The 22172-nt window shown below is 50.4% G+C and overlaps 1 protein-coding gene across 2 annotated transcripts in view; it reads left to right on the top strand.

Moving 5' to 3' along the window:
• mute (muscle wasted) overlaps window positions 1-22172 on the top strand; it is a 421459-nt gene that overhangs the window by 247817 nt on the left and 151470 nt on the right. The window lies entirely within an intron of this gene.

The raw sequence follows: 22172 nt of genomic DNA, 5'->3' as shown, positions 1-22172 counted from the left end.
ATGGCAGGGTACTTAAACCCCACGGATTTCCCCGGGAGGGGGTAGGCCCGTGACGAAGGCAGAGTGGTTTTTCCCCAAGAGGGTCGAACGGGGCTATTGCCTCTCCAGTGCCTGCCTCAGTGGCCGATGGAGAGGGAGCCCCGCACCTTTGCCCAGTGCCTCTTCGGCTCCGTCCGCCCTTCGGATGTAGAAGTTGGCACACGTAATCTTTCCCTTGCCTTGCCCCCCGTAAGGGAGCTTCGACTCCTCAGTTAACCTTCAGACCCTCCTACTCAGACTCCAGGAGAGGGCGTTCAGGCCGCGGCTCTCGAAGGAATTAGGAGGGGAGGCCCCCCTACTCCTGCTGGCACCTCAGGTGGGGGGATGCCTCAAACGATATTGGCAAACATGGCGGGACCACGGAGCGGATCCGGGGACCGTAGCAGTACTAAAGGAGGGGTACAAGCTTCCCTTCCTAGCGGACCTCCACCTCGGATCCCAGCTCAACAGGGGGAGTGGTTGGCATCCAGAGCCCCCTGGAGAATAGCAATATTGCAGGAAGAAGGTTCGGCAATGCTGGCGAAAGGGGCAGTAGAACCAGTAGAAAACCGACTCCAGGGTTCTACAACAGGCTCTTCCTGGCGGAGAAGGCGACAGAGTTCTGGAGACCTTTCAGCCCTCAACAATTCGTGTACAACACCGGCTTCAAGATGGACACTCCGAAGTCGGTCCTAGCGACCTTGAAGGAGGAGGACTGCTGAGGTCCATAGGCCTCGAAGCCGTCTGCTTCCAGGTCCCTGTCCATCTCTCCAACAGGAGGTTCTTAAGGGAAAAATGGAGTACCTAAACATGGCAGTTCAAAACCCTATGCTTCAGACTGTCGGCAGTCCTCGGGGCTTCACGAAGGTCTTCTCAACAGTTTCAGGCTGGGCGTACGAACAGGACGTCCGTCAGACTCGGTACTTAAGTGACTGGTTGTTGCCTTCAGTCCCAGAGGAAATACTGAGGGAGCAAGACGAGAAGCTCCTGCAGTCCTACAACGTCTTGAGTATCTTCATCAACCTGGAGAAGTCCCGGCTGATTTCCTCCACCAGGATGACTACCTAGGGTTGGTTCTAGAATCCCGGAGGGCGAGGTCCTTCCCCTCCGAGGAGAAACTGGACACCCTGAAACAGGTACTCTGGCCCTTCCTGTCGAGCCAACCCAGGAGAACCAAGGTCGGGCGAAGACTGATAGGACTCCCCGCACTAGATAGTCCTGGTGTCCCCAGAGACGAAGGAAGTCCTGGGATGGTAGCAATCGGAACGAACACCCTCAAGGGAATGCCCTTTTCTGCCTACCCTCCGGAGATGCTCCTGTTCACTGACGTATCCAAGGAGAGCTGGGGTGCTCATCTTCTCGACAAAATGGCAAAATATAGATGGGAAGTCGAGGGGACGAACCTGCACATATACGTGCTGGACAGGAGGATCGTACAAAGAGCGGGCCTAGTGATCGTCCATCCACCCCGGGGAAGCTCCATGGATCCGGGGTGCGACAACGCCACGGTGGTGGCCTACGTGAAAGAGCAAGGAGGACTTAAGTCAAAGGAACGGTGCAATCTCACGATGGAGTTCCTAGAATGGGCTGAAGTGGAACAAATTCATTTTTCAGCCAGGTTCTCTCCGGGGAAGAGGAATGTCCTGGCCGACAGCCTCAACTGGAAGGGTCGAGTGGTAGGGCCCGAGTGGTCCCTACACCCAGAAGTGGTCAAAACCCTCTCCCTGAAGTGGGGCTCCCCGGTGGTCGACCTCTTTGCCACGAGACTAAACGCACAGCTCCCGTATTTTGTTTTCCTGTGCCAGATCCAGCAGCAACGTTCAAGGACGCCTTCTAATGAGACGGACGGCCAACCTGTGGGTGACTTTGGTAGCGCCCTGGTGGCCAGAGAGGGAGTGGTTCGCAGATCTAAAGGAAGTGGCATGCCTTACTCCTGGGTCACTTCCAGACAGACCAGACCTTCTCCAGCAGCCTCACTTCCAGAGGCTCCACGAAAACCCTTGGTCCCTCCTTCACGCGGGGAGGTTATCGAGCGTCTGCTGAAAAAGGAAGGATTTCCGTCGAGGACAGCATTAAGGATGACAGGGTACCTGAGGCGTTCGTCAGTCGAGGGGTACCAGGCGTAGTGGGCTACCTTTTCTAAGGGGTGCTCCTCAAAGAACATCAGGCCGTTAGGGGCCTCCATTCACGAGATAGCAGACTCCCTGGTCTATCTCAGGGACGAAGGGGGCATGTACATCCCAAGTCTTCCTCCTGAAGGACATAGACCTGGGTGCCTCCAGGTAGATCTCGACTCTCTTCAAGAGCTTCGAGCACTCGGTTTTTCCCCCAAGCTGTTAGAGTGCCCCAGGGGGATGTGACTAGGGTACTTGAAGTTGATTTTGGTACCTCCCTTCGAGCCTCTAAAAGACATTCTAGACAAGGAGCGCACCCTCAAGGCAGTCTTTCGTTTAGCTCTGGCATCAGCAAAGAGTAGGTGAGATTCCTGGCCTGTCGTACGAGATCTCACACTCGAAGGGCTGGCGAGATACTACTTTCAGATTCTTACCCTCCTTCGTAGCCAAGACTCAGAATCCAGTTGTTTGGGAACCCAAAATAGAATTGTTCCCAGTGCCAGCTATTCCTCGCTCGGACAACCCGAGGGACTTGCAGTATGGCAATTATTAGAAAGGACAGCTAGACTTCATCCCGAGATCAAGAGTCCGTTCATTTTCCTCGGGACTGTGAAGGAGCCAGTCTCCAAGAACACTTTCTTCTTCTGGATAAGGCAAGGGATCGTCAGGCCCTACAGTAGTGCAGGGGTCCCCTTTCCAGGAAAGCCCAGACCCCACAACATTAGGAGTCTAAATGCTTCTTTGGCATTTGGGAAGAACATGGCAGTGGGCCAAAGCCTGAGGGCAGGTACTTGGTCTAACAAGTCGCCCCTTACGGCTCACTGCTTGAAGGACTACTCGAGAAAGTCCCTGGGCGGGTTCTCGCTCGGTCCCGTCATTTCTGCGCTCCAAATGGTTTAAGGGTGTAGCCCCAGTGGTAACTGCGGGTAGCGAGTCCAAGAGACACAGGTTCCTTCCTGAGCCCCCTTGTTCTTCCTTCCCCTATTCCCTTACCAGAAATGGCTCGGGTAGCCCCCCTGAAACTGCCATGGGATACACTTGCAGAAGTGAGTTACATAGACACTAAGATGGTTTTTTGCGTAGTTTTCCCTTTTTTCTTGTGTTTTCTTTGAGGTCAGCAGAACCTAGGCTCCTACTTAGGTTCCTCTTCTATTCTCGTCACGGTCTCTAGGTCCTGAAGGACACTCCCACCTCCTAAGGTATAAGTCTCCTAAGAAAGTAGTTCGAGGTAAGTATTCTGTGTTGGAACAAATCACAAATTTTAAGTAATTTGTATTTTTCCTAACAATACCTACCTCGAACTACTTTCCGGTAATGGCCCGTCCATCCTACCCCGAGTGCCTTGCTGGACTTCATAGATACCTAAGCTATCAAGAACTTACTGGAGATCGAGACCTGAGCAAGCATGCTCTCTGACCTGGGGGATAGCCTCAGGGCATGTTCCACTCCACCTGAGGTTACCCCTCATAGAAAACGGGACTATAGGGTAAACTACACAGAACTCTGGTCGGTTGGGAGGAGATCCCAGATACTCCTAAGAAAGTAGTTTGAGGTAAGTATTGTTAGGAAAAATACAAATTACTTAAAATTTGTGATTTTAAAGATTTTCTTTTTGTTTGACACATGTTAAACTATGCTTATGTCCATGGCAATGCCACAATCTGATCATAAATCTAATGCCTTCCCCTATAAGATTTCTTTTTATTACTGAATATCATAATACTAGTTCATCCAGATCACTGAACTAGAAAAAATAGCTGTTCATAAATAGAATAAAGTAAAGAATTATTTGCATTTGAGAATTTATTCTTAGCGTGAGGAGCTAGAATGGTAGCTTTGACTGGAAAATAAATATAATAGGTTTCCCTTTCTAACCTTCAATCTGCGTGAATTTCTCCCTAATAGTGTTAAATTCTACACATGACCCTTTGTCTTTTAGTTAACGTTTAGGTCCAGTTGTCTGCGTGAATTCTGGTACACACCAAAGTGGGAGATAAGTAGAAATTTAGAATGTATACCAAAATTCATAACGAGATTGTACAAGAAATCACCAGTAATACAAAACTTCTTTTTTTGGGCTCAAGCCATGGCGTCCTGATGGAAGGTTCCTTTTTGGTAGCTTCCTTGGGTATAAGACTACTAAGATATTCCCAGAGAATTTAACCACAGGTTATCACAGAATTCTAACTTCTGGAGCGAGTATCTCAAAGGTTTCCCTTTAAGACATCGTAATACAACAGGGGACGCATGTCTGAACGCGCCACATAGCTATCTTCACCCCGAACAGAGTTAATGCTTCGGTGTGTAAGGACTGAGAATAGCTGGGAGCCGCTCCACAGCCAATCTCACTCGTGGCTACTACTGATACTCGAGACGTAAACAAACGGACGCCATTGCTCAGATGACGTCACGCCCGTCTTCATCCCTTTGTTTAGTAGCTGCCCTACTTAGACGGATTTTCCCTGTGTTAACTTTATCGTTTTGCATCTTCGTTATGTCGTTACCTTCAGTCTCGCCTTCTTCTGGAAAGTTGAGTACAAGGTTCCAGTATTGTTTAATTAAGCTCTGGCCGTAAAGTAAATATTACTTTCCGAGATAATTGCTGTTTTGTGGCAGAGCTGTGCCTCTACCGGACCCGCCATTTTATGGCGTCGTTGTTGTTATGCATGCCTTATTTAGTTAGCCACAACAACGTTTTCCGGCCTTATTTACTAATCGATTACATTAGTTTATTTAGTCTTCATAGCTAGGAACTTTTATATCGTGTTTAGACGCTTTTTATCGGTCATCGATTGACCTCATACCAGTCGGCTACTATAGCCCCCAGGCCAGGAGCCTACATACAAGTGTTCATGCATGATTTATTAGTGATCCTAGGCTAAGTTATGAAGATAGTGGCATTATTTTACAATACTTTTGACAGTGATGCAAATGTTTTCGCCTTCAGGGACCATATAGGGGATATGCTAGTCAGTGACTCTTTCTAGCCTAACCTACTGGTAGGACCCCTATATGCTTCCTTCATCCCCTGCCTTGGCATTCCCTCTAATTAGCCTTGATTCCTTTTCTGAGTAAAGGGATCAATTGTCTAATAGAGTATATATCGCCTCTCTGTCCTCCCTAAGGGAATGAACCTCCCTTAGGGTTACGTCCGAGAGTGAGGTTAGGCTAGCCCTACCTCTATGGCTAGGATCGTCTATGACTTTCCTGCGATAGCGATATGTCTTCTTCCTTTCCTAGTTCAGGACTTTTAGCCCTGCTCTAGGTTGGGTTAGGAAGGTTTCTCTGTTCCATGCTGAAACTGTACTCTTGCACCGTTTTAGCCGATCTGCCTGATCTTAGGTTAGGGAGTGTCCTCCCTTTCCCTAGTGGCCGCTCTGGTACAGAAACCCTTCCTTGGAAGACTTCTCTCTTCTCCCTCCCCACCTATCTCTTGTATAGCCTAGCCTATGCTTAGGTTAGTCTATACCCATCTGTCCCCTGTCCTACAACTCCTCCTTAGGGTGGAATAGTAGGGCTACCCGAGCTTCCATGTGCAGTCCGCTCTGATACATATACCTTCATAGTGTCCTATAAGGTTAGTTGCTAGAATAGCTCTGCATATGGGAGTCTCCCCCCCCTTTGGGTGTCCCCTAGCCCTCCCTTGGGCTACCTTGCTCCCGGTCCTCAGTGACCCCTGCTCCTGGATGTTAGAGCCTGCCTCTATCATGGGTACACCCTCTCAGGGGAGGGGGGGATGTCTGGAGTCCATGACGGTACTTCCTGCATTCCTTCCCTCCCCCCCCTGTCTCTCTCCCTATCCGGGTGCCGGTCTCTTGCCGCCTCTACTGTCGGCAATACCTGCCTCCTACCTTGGTGACTCTCCCTAACCTTGCCGCCAGCCCCCCGTGTACCGAGGGACTGCCGGCTGCCGCCGGCTACTACCGGCGGCTCTCCTCCTCCTAGCTTGTCGTCCGCTCGCCGGTCGGCCGCCGGAGTGCCGGCATCTACTGCCGGCAACCCGGTACAGCTTTAACCATCCTTATCCCTGTCACCAATCCGGCATCCTCCGACTGCCGGAGCCGCCGCTCCCTGCCGGCGTGCCGCCGTTGTGCCGGCGGCCGCCATCCTGGTATATGACTGACTTTGAACATTGTCTGTCCTAATGCCAGAATCTCTGCTGGAGCGAACTCCGGCATGCCGGCGGCTTGCCGGATGCCCCCGGAGGCGTCAAGAATACTTACACCCCCTTCCTATAGCTATCATATGACAATGATAGCCCTATATCGCAAACAGATAGACTGTTTCTACTATTAAGATCAGTACCCTGGTACTGTTCTGTTAGTGATCATGCTGTCTCTTTGCATTCTTCTAAATTCCAGCATGCTGCGTGCATCTTAGCACGGCTGGTTGCCAGAAGCAGTTACCTTTAAAAGAGGCCTTCTAGCCCCTAGCTTGGGACCGAATGATCTCGGTCCCAATCTTGCCCTTGGATTTTTCCACGGAATTCCAAAATACTATGGAGCTCTAAGGAATTATATCCGGTGCCTTCGGTCACTCGGATTATCCAGGGACCAAGCTTATGGTAACCAGCCGGGCGAGATGCATGGAGCATGTTCTCCTTTACTATTTCAATCTCTATGCATCACACCTTTCATTAAGTTAAAATTAATAATTAATATTAACTTAGTTTAAGAGCCATTCTTATGACCCCCATACTCATTTTCTCTCTCTTCCACAGGAGGAGCAGATGAAGTGTGATTTCGCCTTCTGCGCTGTGAAACGCCCGCAGTTTTACGGGCATACGGCTTGCAGGACTCACGCCCCTTGTGCAGACAAGAAAGGGGATTTGAAGTTTTGGAATCCACTGAACTGTACGGTCTGTCAGGCTCACCTAGTTGAAGCCTTCCATAACCCTCCCTCAGCGGAGATCAGAGACATTTCTCGTGAAAAGCTGCGCAAGTGGGTGCGTGGCTTCCAGAAAAATGCTACCGGACCTTACCTGGCCACCGAAGAACTGAGGTCACTGTTGTTCCCTAAGGCCTCCCCTGATTCAGTGGTACCCAAAGACGTGATCCCCACTGTCCAAATTACGGTGGAACGAACAGATTTCGGATGTCTCGGAAGGCACGGAGAAAACGCTTATGGCTCAAGGAGCCGAAGATGACGAAGACAAGGTGGAATACGCCGAGTCGGAGCAAGAGGTCGCTCCCCCGTCCATCCCCCCTCCTACTCCTACACCGACGGAAATGTCTATTCCGTCTACCTCCTCGACTCCGGATCCTTCCTCTTCCACTCAAGAATTGATCCGACTGATTAGAGCCGTCATGGACGACAGGCTGAAGGAGAACCAGGAGTCCATCAGGTCTATGATAGGATCCAGAGAACCGAAGAGGATTTCGGTCAAGGATCTCCCCGCTTGTTCTCATGCCAACCCGTGGAGGTATGCAGAGCATATGGTTATCGCGACCGGCAGGATCTTTGTCAGTGATAAGATCGGCACGGTCCCTTTGGAAGACGTGGAGTTCTTCCCAAACTTTGAGGCCTACCCGGACTGTTACGTCCGGCTTCGTTCCGAACCTGCCTCGAAGGAAGAGACCGAACTTAAGGAAGAGATAGTGTTCGATCTCGCAAAGGCCCAGGCTATGCTAGCCGCCGCATTCAAGAGTAGAGGCTTTACCTGCTCTAAGCTTCCGGCCTTGAGCAAGAAGCACCCTACTTACGTTGCACCTGAAACTGCGGTTCTTCCATTCTTGGAAAAGGCCTTAGCTGCATGCCTTAAAGCTGCGGATGAAGGGAAACCCTGCCCTGCATTGGAGGAGTGCAGACCCTTCTCCATAGTGACCCCCCCTGACGCTCGACACTGGAAAGATGTCCAACATACTTTCGTCGTGGGAAGGCTCGATCCTGACGTCGCCGGACGTCAGTTTAATGAAGACCTCCCTAAGCTCAACGATCACCTCCTTCGTCGGGAACAAGATACGAAGGAGAGGCTTGCAGCATCCCTATCTCATCAAGTCCAACTTGAAGTTATGGCCTGTGACACTAGAGTACCAGACCACTACATGGTACTCTCCAAATCCCACTTATTGACTGTAATGAAGGACTTGTACCACTTCATAAAGGCTCGAAGAGCCTGTCGTGAATTCGTGTTTGCTGGTGCCACCGTGAAACACGAACCCCGGAGGCTGATTTCCTCTAACATCTGGGGAAAACACCTCTTTCCTTCTGACCTTGTGAAGGAAATCACTGACAGAGCCGCCACGGAGAATAGGAACCTTCTCCACAAGTGGGGCATGTCCAGGAAAAGGAAACCCTTTCAGGACGACGGACCTCAACCTAAGAGGAAATCCCAAAAGCCAAAACCCCAGCAACGTCAGCAAAGACGTCAGTTTCCGGGACCCGCTACCTCCCAAGTGGTTGCCCAACCACAACAGACCTTTCAATTGGTCCCCCAACCGGTGTTGTCACAGTCACCGGTCTTCACCCCTGCCTTTGAGCAACAATCAACTACCTTTCGTGCCAAAGGTAGAGGCTCATTCAGGGGTGCAAGCAAAGACGCATCTCGCCGTCCCTCCAGAGGTAGAGGAGGAAAGGGAGCTAGCGGCCGAGGCGGCAAGCCCTCGGGACACCAGAAGCAATGAAGTGCTTCCGGTGGGAGGAAGACTCCGCCAATTCCAGGATCGTTGGACCTTCGATCCCTGGGCGCACAGCATCGTCAAGAAGGGTCTAGGCTGGAGTTGGACTCAACCACCCCCAATCTTCCAGCAATTCTTCCAACAATCAACCCCCCTTCTGGAAGAATATGTTCTAGACCTCTTGAACAAGAAGGTGATAAGGAAGGTAAAGTCCACCAGGTTCCAAGGGAGACTGTTTTGTGTCCCCAAGAAGGACTCAGACAAACTCAGAGTCATTCTGGACTTATCCCCCCTCAACAAGTTCATAGCGAACGACAAATTCAAGATGCTGACGCTTCAACAAATAAGGACCCTTCTGCCTCAAGGTTCCTACACGGTCTCTATAGACCTGGCGGATGCCTACTGGCACGTTCCAATGAACCATCACGCTTCCTCCTACCTAGGATTTCGACTCCAAAGGAAAAGCTACGCCTTCCGGGCCATGCCCTTCGGCCTCAACGTGGCCCCTCGGATCTTCACAAAACTGGCGGATGCCATAGTACAACAACTCCGCCTAAGAAACGTCCAGGTGATGGCCTACCTCGACGACTGGCTAGTCTGGGCTCCATCGCCCGAAGATTGTGCAAATTCTTGCAACGAAGTTACCCAGTACCTAGAACACCTGGGATTCAAGATCAACGAGAAAAAATCTCGCCTCTCTCCAGCTCAGAAGTTTCAGTGGTTGGGAATCCACTGGAACCTTCAGTCACACCGCCTTTCCATCCCCCAGAAGAAAAGGAAGGAAATAGCAGGGTCTGTCAAGCGACTACTGAAATCCAAACGCATTTCAAGACGACAGCAGGAACGAGTTCTAGGCTCTCTACAGTTCGCCTCAGTGACAAACCCAGTGCTTCGTGCACAGCTAAAGGATGCCGCGGGAGTCTGGAGACGTTCGGCATCCATCGCTCGAAGAGACCTCAAGAGACGGCTTCCAAACAGACTGCGACGCCTCCTAAAGCCGTGGTCGGAAGAAAAGGCCCTGAAAAGGTCCATTCCTCTCCAACACCCTCCTCCATCACTCAACATCCACACGGATGCCTCACTGGAAGGTTGGGGAGGTCACTCCCACCAGAAACAGGCTCAAGGTACCTGGTCTCCCCTGTTCAAGACGTTCCACATAAACATCTTGGAGGCCATGGCGGTCCTTCTAACACTGAAGAAGTTATCCCCGCCGCCCTCGATCCACATCCGTCTAACCTTAGACAACTCGGTGGTAGTTCGTTGTCTCAATCGCCAAGGCTCAAGATCGCCCCAGATAAATCAGGTGCTTCTCCCAATCTTCCGTCTGGCAGAGAAGAAGAAGTGGCACCTGTCTGCAGTTCACCTACAAGGATTCCGCAACGTGACAGCGGATGCTCTATCTCGGACAAACCCGATAGAGTCGGAATGGTGTCTAGACGCAAGATCGTTCTCCTTCATCTCTCACCAAGTCCCAGAACTTCAGATAGATCTCTTTGCAACGAGCGACAACAATCAACTTCCTCTGTATGTAGCCCCGTACGAGGACCCCAAAGCAGAAGCAGTGGATGCTATGTCACTGGACTGGAACAGATGGTCCAAGATCTACCTGTTCCCTCCCACCAACCTTCTGTTGAAAGTCCTCTCCAAACTGAGAACCTTCAAAGGGACAGCGGCCCTAGTGGCTCCCAAGTGGCCCCGGAGCAACTGGTACCCCCTGGTCCTGGAGCTGCAGCCCAAGCTGATCCCTCTCCCGGGCCCAGTTCTCTCTCAACAAGTACAGAAGTCGACTGTCTTCGCTTCATCATCGAAAATCAAGGACCTTCATCTCATGATTTTCTCTCCCTTGCCGCAAAGAAGAGGTTTGGGATCTCGAAGAAAAGTCTGGACTTCCTAGAGGAATACAAGACCGAATCCACGAGACGGCAATATGAATCATCCTGGAGGAAATGGGTCTCCTTTGTCAAGACAAAAAATCCTAAAGAAATCACGATTGATTTCTGCATGTCCTTCTTTATTCACCTTCATGGACAGGGATTAGCAGCCAATACGATATCAACCTGCAAATCAGCCTTGACTAGACCAATTCTATATGCTTTCCAAATTGATCTGTCCAACGACATCTTCAACAAACTACCGAAAGCATGTGCTCGCCTACGTCCAGCACCCCCACCGAAACCGATCTCCTGGTCACTAGACAAGGTACTCCATTTTGCCTCCAACTTGGACAATGATTCATGCCCTCTCAAGGATCTGACTCAGAAAGTTATATTTTTATTTGCTCTCGCTTCGGGAGCTCGAGTCAGCGAAATAGTGGCATTATCAAGAGAAGAAGGACACATCCTGTTTACCGATACAGGAGAAGTTACCCTCTCCCCTGATCCGACGTTTCTCGCTAAAAATGAATTACCCACCAAAAGATGGGGCCCTTGGAGAATATGCCCCCTGAAGGAGGATGCCTCTCTATGTCCAGTAGAGAGCCTCAAGGTCTATCTTCGCAGAACTTCAAACTTTGGTGGAGGCCAACTCTTCAAAGGAGAAACATCGGGCAGCGACCTGTCACTGAAACAATTAAGAGCGAAAATCACCTACTTCATTCGCAGAGCGGATCCGAACAGTACACCCGCTGGTCATGATCCTAGAAAAGTGGCATCATCTCTGAATTTCTTTCAGAGCATGGACTTTGAAAGCCTTAAAAACTTCACGGGCTGGAAGTCCTCGCGAGTTTTCTTTAAACACTATGCGAAACAAGTGCACGAAGTCAAACATTTTGTGGTAGCCGCAGGTAGTGTTATGAAACCTGCACCTAACTCTGCGTAGAACAGTGAGTTACTTGGGACTCTAACTCTTCGGGTGCCTATGTTGACCCTCGAGCGATTCATAGTGATGTTGAAAAACACTTAGTGCTTTTATACTGTTCTTATCCCAGGTGAAATGTCATAGTGTCACACAAGTGCCGCATGCCCTGAGCATGATGTGTTTTTAATTAAAGACTTGCGTTCCTCGAGAACGAGTACCTACTAATAATCTTGAAATTCCTTTTCAGATTCAAGAGCAAGCCTTTATTTCTATGTACATTATAATTACTGTAAATGAACTTTACTTATTGCTGTAAATTAATCAATTTCTGCATTCGTGAAATAAAATTTCTATTTTATTACTTGTGCGTCTCAATCAGCTCCTACTTACTATGAAATACATACCTGTCATAGTTTTATTTATTCCTCCTTTCTTATGGTTATGAAGAAATTAAGATGTTTAATCTTAAATTATATTCACTCTGACTAAGTAAGGTTCCTACACGAATACTTACTTTTGATACCCGAGAGATGAACTCAATACACAGTGTCCAACCACCACTGGTCTAATTTCAGAATGTTCCTATACAAATACCAAACATTCAGCTTCATCTCTAAGTTCTTCAAGTTCTTCTATCAGGATGAATAGCCCTTCAATACCACTTTGACGTCGGCATAGCCCATGGGAACTTCACTGCCAAGGGGGGCAGGATACTTCTTCCCTATGGTTCTTTATTTAAGATTACTTTGCTGTTTTGTCAATGCCTTGGCACTTAATACTAGGGGAAAATCTACCACAATACATTGATTCTCTGGTACTCTTCCATCAGGACGCCATGGCTTGAGCCCAAAAAACGGATTTTGAGCGAAGCGAAAAATCTATTTTTGGGTGAGATAGCCATGGCGTCCTGATGGACCCTCCCTACTACTTCGTCCAGTTTTGTTCCCACCCTGTGCTACTGTATCATGGTGATGGGCAGCAACTGGCTTCAGGATGAAGACGGGCGTGACGTCATCTGAGCAATGGCGTCCGTTTGTTTACGTCTCGAGTATCAGTAGTAGCCACGAGTGAGATTGGCTGTGGAGCGGCTCCCAGCTATTCTCAGTCCTTACACACCGAAGCATTAACTCTGTTCGGGGTGAAGATAGCTATGTGGCGCGTTCAGACATGCGTCCCCTGTTGTATTACGATGTCTTAAAGGGAAACCTTTGAGATACTCGCTCCAGAAGTTAGAATTCTGTGATAACCTGTGGTTAAATTCTCTGGGAATATCTTAGTAGTCTTATACCCAAGGAAGCTACCAAAAAGGAACCTTCCATCAGGACGCCATGGCTATCTCACCCAAAAATAGATTTTTCGCTTCGCTCAAAATCCGTTTATTTAGCAAAGTCCATATTTTAGTTATTGAAATGTTAACTACTGGTATTCTATTCAAAACCCAAAGTTAGTCCCATTCAGTGGTAGGACTCCATTAGTAATAGGTAATAGATTTTATCTTTGCTAAAAGGAAATATAATCAATAATCGGCTATTCGAGAATAGGTAATTCGCCGAATAGCAGTACAGCTAATTGTTGTTTGTTCCGTAACCGGAATACAAACCACGCTATTTACAAAGGGTTATTACTTTTAGCGTAGCTGAAATGGCGAGCCATTAGAATTTAATGAGGGTGTATTACCCCCGCGCTAGTTAGCGGGGGGGTAGGGGAGTGGTAGCTAGCTACCCCTCCTCCCCCTCACACACACGTGAATACTCACTTTAACTTTTGGCTCGGACTGTGACAGACGTCTCTGTCTTGGTCCTCGCTTGGCAGCCATTGTCTGTTTTGTCTTTACTTAATCGCTTACTTTTCTTTTACTCAATATATATGTAAACATGTTTTCATGTTTGTATATATATTTGAGTATAGAAATAAGTAAGTTTCCTTTTCAGATGTGTGTGTGTAGTGTACGATATCTACGTGGAGGCCTCGGCAGTTAGGCCACCACGGCGTATTTTATGGGTGGCGATCGAGTTTGACTTATGTCTTTCTCTCTCTCTCTCTCTCTTGAGGTCGTTCACCCTTTTAATACGTGTTACTACCCCCTTATAGCCTAGCTTCCTTTCCGTGTGGGGGGTTGCTACGCCGTACGTTTGTATCAATTAGTTATGAATCTAATTGTAGTTGTTTTTTGTTTTTCAGCTTGTAGAACGATTCCTTTCGGGGTTTTCGTTCTTTCTTTAGTGTTCATTCATTTTTAAATTACATAATTACATAGTTACATAATTATAATTGTTATAATTCTGTTTTGGTTACAATTCTCCTTCCGCGAGTGTAAGTGGTTGCGAGGGCACGTGCCTGTTGTGTAATTCTTGTTCCTTTCCCTCGGGATTCCTCTTCGGAGCCTTCCCGGGGGAATGAATGTGTACTAATATTATTTGTTTTATTTTTTTACAGTTACCGATCTAGTTCGTTTCTGTAATATAGCAACGGTGTGAGCTGTCTGGTTGAGTCCTGGGGATTCGGCTGTTGCTGCCTCCCCCCTTGTATTTTCGTCAGGGGCGTGTCTCCTTCTACTGGTAGTACTCCCGTGTCGACGGACAGCTCTCCAGTTCATTTTAGAACAGTCAGGAGGCTTGCCTCCTTGGGCGGATAACTTTCCTTCCGAGGGAAGTTTTTCCTGTCCAGGCTTGAGTTTTTCTCCTTTTGTGGGGTTCTTCTCTTGCCTTTTTTTCGTGCGACTATGCTCTTGGTGCTGAGCGGTCGCACCTGCAGTTTCGCTCAAGGGGCTGGGCAACTGCAGGAGCTCCTCTTCGGAGGATTGCTCCTTTTAGGTCACTGGCTGACCAGTCTCTTCCACGAAGTGTTTCTCTTTCGTTCGCGAGAGAGTACACTCATAGAGACTCCTCTTCGGAGGTTTCTTCTGTTACTGTTGCTGTTGGCCTCCCTCGCCGTAAGGCCCTCCGTCCGCCTCGTCGTAAGGGCCTCTCATCTCCCTATAAGGGTGCTTGAGGCGCCCTTTTGGATCTCCGTTTGCAGCTTACAACTCCTTTTTCTCGATCTTCCGCCTTGGTGCAGATGGACAGCAGTCTGATCTCGTCTTCCGACGGGCAACGGTCTTCCCGACGGACAAAGGGCTGCCCGACGGACAGCGGTCTTCCGACGGACATCAGTCTCCCGACGGACAACGGTCTGCCCGACGGACAGCGGTCTTCCGACGGACATCAGTCTCCCGGCGGACAACGATCCCTTCGGGGCAAAGGGTTGCCCCCACGGGGGTTCTTCCCTTGCGTGTCAGGGTTTCCCTGCGCGCCCTGCTGTTCGTCAGCGCTTTCAAGATGATCTTCCCTGCAGTTCCTGTTACGTGCCCTGTGCGCCCACGTTCGCCCTCGCGATCTAGAACTTCGGTTCAGGTCGGGGTCAAGGACTCTTCTTCTTTGCGCAGGCTTCCACGCGTAGCCTTCTGCTCGTCAGCGATCATCAGCTCGCCAGCGATCATCAGCTCGCCAGCGATCATCAGCTCGTCAGCGATCATCAGATCGCCAGCGATCTCCGGATCGCCCACGTGTGTTACAGCTGGCACGCCAACGTTCTCCAACACTTCTGAAGGAACATGGTTCGCCAGCTACTAGCTCACCTGCGCATGCTGATCGCCATCGCGCGACCCTCAACTGCGGATGCTAATCGCCATCGCGCGACCCTCAATTGCGGATGCTGATCGCCATCGCGCGACCCTCAACTGCGGATGCTGATCGCCATCGCGCGACCCTCAACTGCGGATGCTGATCGCCATCGCGCGACCCTCAACTGCGGATGCTGATCGCCATCGCGCGACCCTCAACTGCGGATGCTGATCGCCATCGCGCGACCCTCAACTGCGGATGCTGCTCGCCATCGCGCAACCCTCAACTGCGGATGCTGCTCGCCATCGCGCGACCCTCAACAGCGCATGCTGCTCGCCATCGCACAACCCTGCACGATCGCCGCTTACGCATGCTGCTCCTCATCGCACAACCCTGAACGATCGCCCTCCTGCGGATGCTGATCACCATCGCACCCTTTCACGCGATCATTCACCTGCGCATGCTGCTCGCCATCGCACAACTCTGCACGATTGCCCGCTTACGCATGCTGCTCCTCATCGCACAACCCTGAACGCTCGCCCTCTTGCGGATGCTGATCACCATCGCACCCTTTCACGCGATCATTCACCTGCGCATGCTGCTCGCCATCGCACAACCCTGCACGATTGCCCGCTTACGCATGCTGCTCCTCATCGCACAACCCTGAACGCTCGCCCTCTTGCGGATGCTGATCACCATCGCACCCTATCACGCGATCATTCACCTACACATGCTGCTCGCCATCGCTTACCATCACGCGGTCATTATCGCCAGCGATCTTCTTCACCTACGCGGCAGCACGATCCCTCACCGTCACGCCATCGCTTGCGTTCGTCGCCTCGGACACGTGTTCATTTACCTGCCCACCCGCACGCCCACTCGCCTGCGCGCTCCGCGCGATCGCTCGCCTGCGCGCCCGCGCGATCGCTCGCCTGCGCGCCCGCGCGACCGCTCGCCTGCTCGCCCGCGCGACTGCTCGCCTGCGCGACCGCTCGCCTCGCGCCCGCGCGACTGCTCGCCTGCGCGCCCGCGCGCCCGCGCGACTGCTCGCCTGCGCGCCCGCGCGACTGCTCGCCTGCGCATCCCCGCGACCGCTCGCCTGTGCGCCCGCGCGACCGTTCGCCCTCGCGTGACCATAGTTCGCGGCGAATTCCACAGCCGGTGGTAGCAGCAGGGACGCGTGCTCCTAGACGGCACTCGGGATCACCTCCATCCAAGCACAGGTTGGTAGTGCAGGACAAAGACAGGTCAGTACAGCATTCCTCCCCACCTTCTTTTCAGGCAGGTACCGTCGGGTCCACTCCAAAGGATCGCCCGATCCCTTTCACCTTAGCGAGGATTTCGGACTCTGTGTCCTTGGAGCAGCAGACATGGTTTGGTCCGCTGGCACGGGCGTTAATGAGGGTTATGAAACCAGCACTCGCCGGCCAGGGTAACAAACCAGCGGCTGTCTCTCCTACGCTGAAGAGAAAGAGAGGAGTGGACTTCGTGGTGACTTCCCCCAGGGCGAAGTTGGTTCCCAAGAGGTCGGTCTCGAGGGTCCCCTCTCCTGCACGAGTACTCCCTCCTTCTCCCGCCCTGGAAGGATTTTTGGCGGGGGGCTTTCCGTTCAAGATTTCTCCATCGGACAAGGGGTGACTGCTTACCTCTTCCTCTGGGAGCTTACCAGGTTCTTTCCCTCCTCGGTTACGGCCCGAGGTTTGGTTCAAGGAAGCTACAGGAAGATCAAGGGTACTTTCCTCCTCTCGAGCTCAGACACCTTGGCCTTTCGTCGTTAAGTATCTACTTGCGGACAAGCTCGATGTTGTACCATCTGGACGCGCTGACTGAAGGCTTCCTTCGGGTGTCTCATCTGTGGAGGTCGACGACCTCAGACACCCTTCCATCCTTGAGAAGAGTTTTGTCTGTGCCCAAGGACAGAGACTTAGACAGCTGCTGTGCGGAGTAAATCGACTTCCGGTTTCACTCCTCCAAGGCGCTTTCTTCCAGACTCTGCAGGGCTCCAGCGCCCTTTTCTTTCAACCACGTCGGCCTAAGTTATCGGCTACGACAACTGGGACAAGGTGTCCAATTGCAGTTTCCTCCTGTCAGGAACAGATGGCACGGGAGACTCCCCCGGGGGGGCATAGTCCTAAAAGGAGTTCACGAACTCTAGGATTGCAGGTTTTTTTTCGCTGGGAGGATGCTTAAGGTTACTCATCCGAATGACAGCTTCCCGATGCCCATTCCCGCGCAATCTCTGTGAATAGCCAAGGATATCGCGCCTGCCGTCTCTGTCAGCAAATTCAGTGTCTCTGAACCTCTATGCCATAGCGTCAGCAGAGTTGCCCGGTTGGGCAGAATGATCCATACCTTAGGCGAAGGTCTTCCTTAGGATCATCGACGGCTTCACCCCCGGCCCCCTCAGTCGATCCTTTCTTGTAAGGAAGGATCTGAGAGGGGATGTCCATAGTCGACCTCTCAGCCCTGATCAAGTTTGTCGAACAAACTTCGGCCAGCGTATACCAGCAGAATCGATCAGACTGGTAACGAGGCGACAGGACTCCTTTAACCCTGGATCGGAAGGACGGGTACTTTCAGTTTCCATTCCATCCATCTTCCAGGGTGCTCGTCGAATTCAGCCTAGACTGCAAGTATTCCTGCTTATGATGCAGTGTGGCTATCCCGCTGTGGCATAGCAGGTTTGTTTCCCCAGAGAACTCTCCCTGCCTTCCTCTTGGCCGCTCAGGTGCAGGCTTCCGCCTCCTCTGCTGTTTGGAGGGCTGGTCAACTCCGGTAGGCTCGGGTTTCGACCTTCTTCAGCGCCGGGACAAGCTTCCGGATGCTGACCATGAGTGTGGGCTCATGGTATTTTGCTTGGAGCCTTCTCTTCCTCTGCCTCAACATCTGGAGTATCTGGCCATGATATTGAGTCAACGGCCTTACCACATTGGAAACCCCGCTTCTCGTCCGTCCAGCGAGGTTAAGCAACGTCGGTACTTGGATGGGTTACCACCTGGGGACGCCAGATTCTGTTACCGCATCCTCCGAGCCTTCCTTTCGGTTGACTGTGGCAAGACTGAGGAGAGTCGCAGTACCTGTTCTCAGTCAAGCAGAGCTTTCAGCCCTACCTTAGAACGTTTCCTAGTTCTTCTTTCCTTATTGACCCGTCTATAGTCCGAACGGTCGCCTCAGGATAAGTTCCATGTGGGGCGATCCAAGTTCCGGTGGCTTCAGGCAATGTTTAACCGGACTCCCTGGCCCTATGGGACCAGCAGAACTATTAAACCTGCATTGGGTGTTGACCTATGGAGCCTCTTGATGGTAGTGGATATTCTCGTCCTTTCCCCACATTCTTGATGCGGTTCTCGGACTCGTCAAAGGAAAGGGGGGGGGGGGGGCATGTTCCGGTCCAGGCCTATGGTCAAGACCTGAAGGATACCTCTCCATCATTCAGGCAGGCTTAAGGGCCTTAGTCTGGCCCCTCTTCAGATCCTACAGCTCCTGCCAAGTCGCCCCGTTGCGCGTCGACTTCATTCTAACCAGCAGGGGACGCATTTTCACACCTTCACATCTTGCAGTAGAGATACCGGGATGATTGAGATTCTCTCAATTCCACCATCGGCTCTCTCATTCCAGGCAGGGGAATGTTTCTCTCAGACTATCCGAGCAGAGCCTCATAGAGAGAGTGTACCTAGGGGTCTTTGACCTTGGGTAATCAGCAAGTGCTGGTCTGGGGACCTGATCGCGACACCTTGGAACCTCAAGCTTCCACAGTCTTCCCCCCAGTCTCAGACCCCGAGACTCTGGCAAGATGCATTCCGGTGATGGTGGGACAAATTCGACGCCTGCGTCTTCCCTCCTTTTCGTCTGCGGACAATGGGGTCTCAACAAAACCAGGTTGTCTGATCAACCTTTCAATGGGGAGAGCTTCACTGGGACTATGCCCAGAACGGTTTTCTGGACCCTCTGCTTCCCCTGACGGAACTCCCGGGAGAGCTTCTCCCCACGGCGCAGACTACTCAAGCAACCACACTGCGACATCCTCTCCCGAACCGGGGCGTCGTTTCGGCTTCATGCCTGGAGACACTACGCTTCCTCCTCTAGAAGAGACAACCCGCTACAGTCGTGGTACGGAGGTCGCGTCATCTGCGATAGTCATCCACAGGGGTCTCCCAAGCAAAGTGAAGAGTCTAAGGTGGTGGGTGCCGTGGGAGATATACCTCTTCCCGTGAGGCCTCTTCTCCAGCAATAACGGTCCTTACTGCCTTTCGGGCGGAGGAAACTCCTTTCCGCTCTCGGCAATGAAGCCTGTCGCTCAGCCTTTCCCTGACCTTCAGGCTTAAAGGAATAACTTTTTCCTGCCCGCTGGATCTATCCTCGCTCATGCGAAGCTACGATCGTCCCTGCCCTAGTCGGAGAGAAGACCTCCAACTTGGAGCATGGCTCGGACTTTTAGTCCTTTAAGAGATCTTCTCAAGACCCTTTTACGACAGGCCTCGGATTGTATTACCGCATTGCGCGTCCTCTCTGGCTCACTCCTGGCCACGGCCAGTTTGTAAACAATCTTCTTGGTCTCTTACTACTCCCCCCTTTCTAAGGAAGAGGGGAAGGCAACATTCAGGCTCGCTCCTGAGTTGTTGGCTAGACTCAGAATCTGAGGGTCCCGACCCTTCGGTCCGATTCATTCAAGATTTCGAGTCTCCATTCTGTGTGTGAATGTCCCAAGACCTTCTCTTTCTTGCCAGTAAAGGAATCGAGAGGTTAGCGCTGGGAACAGCTGCAGTTTGGCCTCGGTTGCAGCCGATTTGGGGAACACAAGGAGGACAGTGGGGGGAGAGTCACCAGTATACCTCTTCAGCCCCGGACTCAAGGACATTCATCTCGTCCTGTCTTCAGACCCCTCCCCCGTCACGTCTCGCCCTACAGCACGATGTTGGATACATCGCAACGTCCCTTGCCTGTCGAGTAATACTACTCTGTGACGCAGGTGCTACAAGCTGGAGTCTGGAAGCGTCTGATGACCTTCGCAGCCCGCTTCCTGCAGGGGCGTGACCCACAGGAGTCTCGATACGTTTTCTATCGCTCTGTGGTGGCTACACAACAGCTGGTCTAACCTCAGGCTCCCTTTTGGACAGGTAGCAGAAGGTTGAGGGCATTGTTATCAGGTTTTAGTCTGCCATGAACGAAAGAAGTATGTCTGGCCCTTACTTCTTTCTTCATCATCCCCTCTACGGGGAAGCAGCATCCTGGTCTCTGCATAGCTGACCTCGAACCTCTGCAGGTAAACCATGCTTCCTTGTGTTGCCGAGTATTGAGTCAATACTGTCGCGTCCCCCATACCCTGACGAGGTGGTATGGGAACGTCCTAACCCAGAGTTCCTTCTGGAACTCCAGGTCAACTGCCTAAGACGGGTCACACTTCTTCCTTCACACACAAGCATACGTAGGCCACATGGTTCCTTGCGGAGCAAGGAACTTGTGAGGTGCAGGGACTCCTTTTCTCAAGTGCGACTCACTCGGATTCTGAGTCCCTGGGTAAAGCCAAAGCCAGTATGGCTGGGGACTTTCCACCCTTCCTAAGGGATAAGTCACCCTTTGTAATTACGCGTGGTTTGTATTCCGGTTACGGAACAAATGACAAATTCGAAGATAATTTGTATTTTTCCTAACCATACAAACCTTAGCTATTTACACCATATTTGCCCGCCAGCCCTGTCCCCCAAGACAAGTCCTACCTCTAAGTGAAAGTGAGTATTCACGTGTGTGTGAGGGGGAGGAGGGGTAGCTAGCTATCACTCCCCTACAACCCCCGCTAACTAGCGCGGGGGGTAATACACCCTCGTTAAATTCTAATGGCTCGCCATTTCAGCTACGCTAAAAGTAATAACCCTTTGTAAATAGCTAAGGTTTGTATGGTTAGGAAAAATACAAATTATCTTCGAATTTGTCATTTTACAGAACTTATTATCATGCTATTAGTGTTTTATGAGGATAAATATGAAGTAGTACAGTGATCCCTCGCTACTTCGCGGTTCTCGACTATCGCGGATTCACCACTTCGCGGATTTTTTTCATAACGCATGTATATACATATATCGCGGATTTTCCGGAAATTTCGAAAATACCGCGATGTGACCGATGGTGCGAGATTGGAGAAGGTAACGAAAATTGAATCATGATTGATTTTCATTATAAATGAAACTTTGAGGAGCAACAAAGATATCATTTGTTAGAGAGATAGAGAGAGGTAAGGAATGGAAGGTAGTGAAAAGTAGCCCACAGAGAGGAGAGGAGAGATGAGAGAGAGAGAGAGAGAGAGTGTTGTTGTTTTAAATGTAATAAACAAAAAAATTTGATAGGTTATAACACATTGGTGCTTATGTAATATCAACTGTATAGACGGTTTGAATAAGTTAAGAAATGGTATAAACGATACTTTGTTAGTGTATTCGTACGGTCTCAAGAGCGGCGAGGCTAGACGTCAGCTGATCTACATCACTGCCAAAAGTAGAAACAAAAAGAAGTCAACAATACTCGATTTTTTAAAACACAACTCGAAATTTAAAAACAAAAGTACACGCTTTCTTAATGTGCAATTAACTATTTAAGAGTAGCAATTTTCTAGAATAAAATGATGTTTTCCCAAAATATAGTGGTTTGCTGATGAAATCGGACTGCCGTATTTTTAGCAATAATTGAAATAGATGTAAACTCAGCATAATTTTCTTCGTTTCGTATTTAATTGACACTAAGAAAACTAATTTTAGTTTCTTCACCTATATGTAAGTATTGTATAACATGGAGAGAGAGAGAGAGAGAGAGAGGAGGAGAGAGAGGGAGAGAGAGAGAGAGAGAGGAGAGAGAGAGAGAGAGAGAGAGAGAAGAGAGAGAGAGAGAGAGAGAGAGGCTTGTTGTAATCGAATGCCGTGTTTTTTGTTTCGTGAGAATTTCATCGCCACGACTAACAACAACATACTGTACTGAACTTTACAGTATTATACAGACTACTCGTAATATGATAAAATAAAATATTTGTAATAACC

This window comes from Palaemon carinicauda, chromosome 26 (assembly GCF_036898095.1).
Source record: "Palaemon carinicauda isolate YSFRI2023 chromosome 26, ASM3689809v2, whole genome shotgun sequence".
Taxonomy (NCBI): Eukaryota; Metazoa; Arthropoda; class Malacostraca; order Decapoda; family Palaemonidae; genus Palaemon; species Palaemon carinicauda.
Note: the sequence above shows the minus strand (reverse complement) of the source record. Positions and strands in the feature narration are given on the sequence as shown.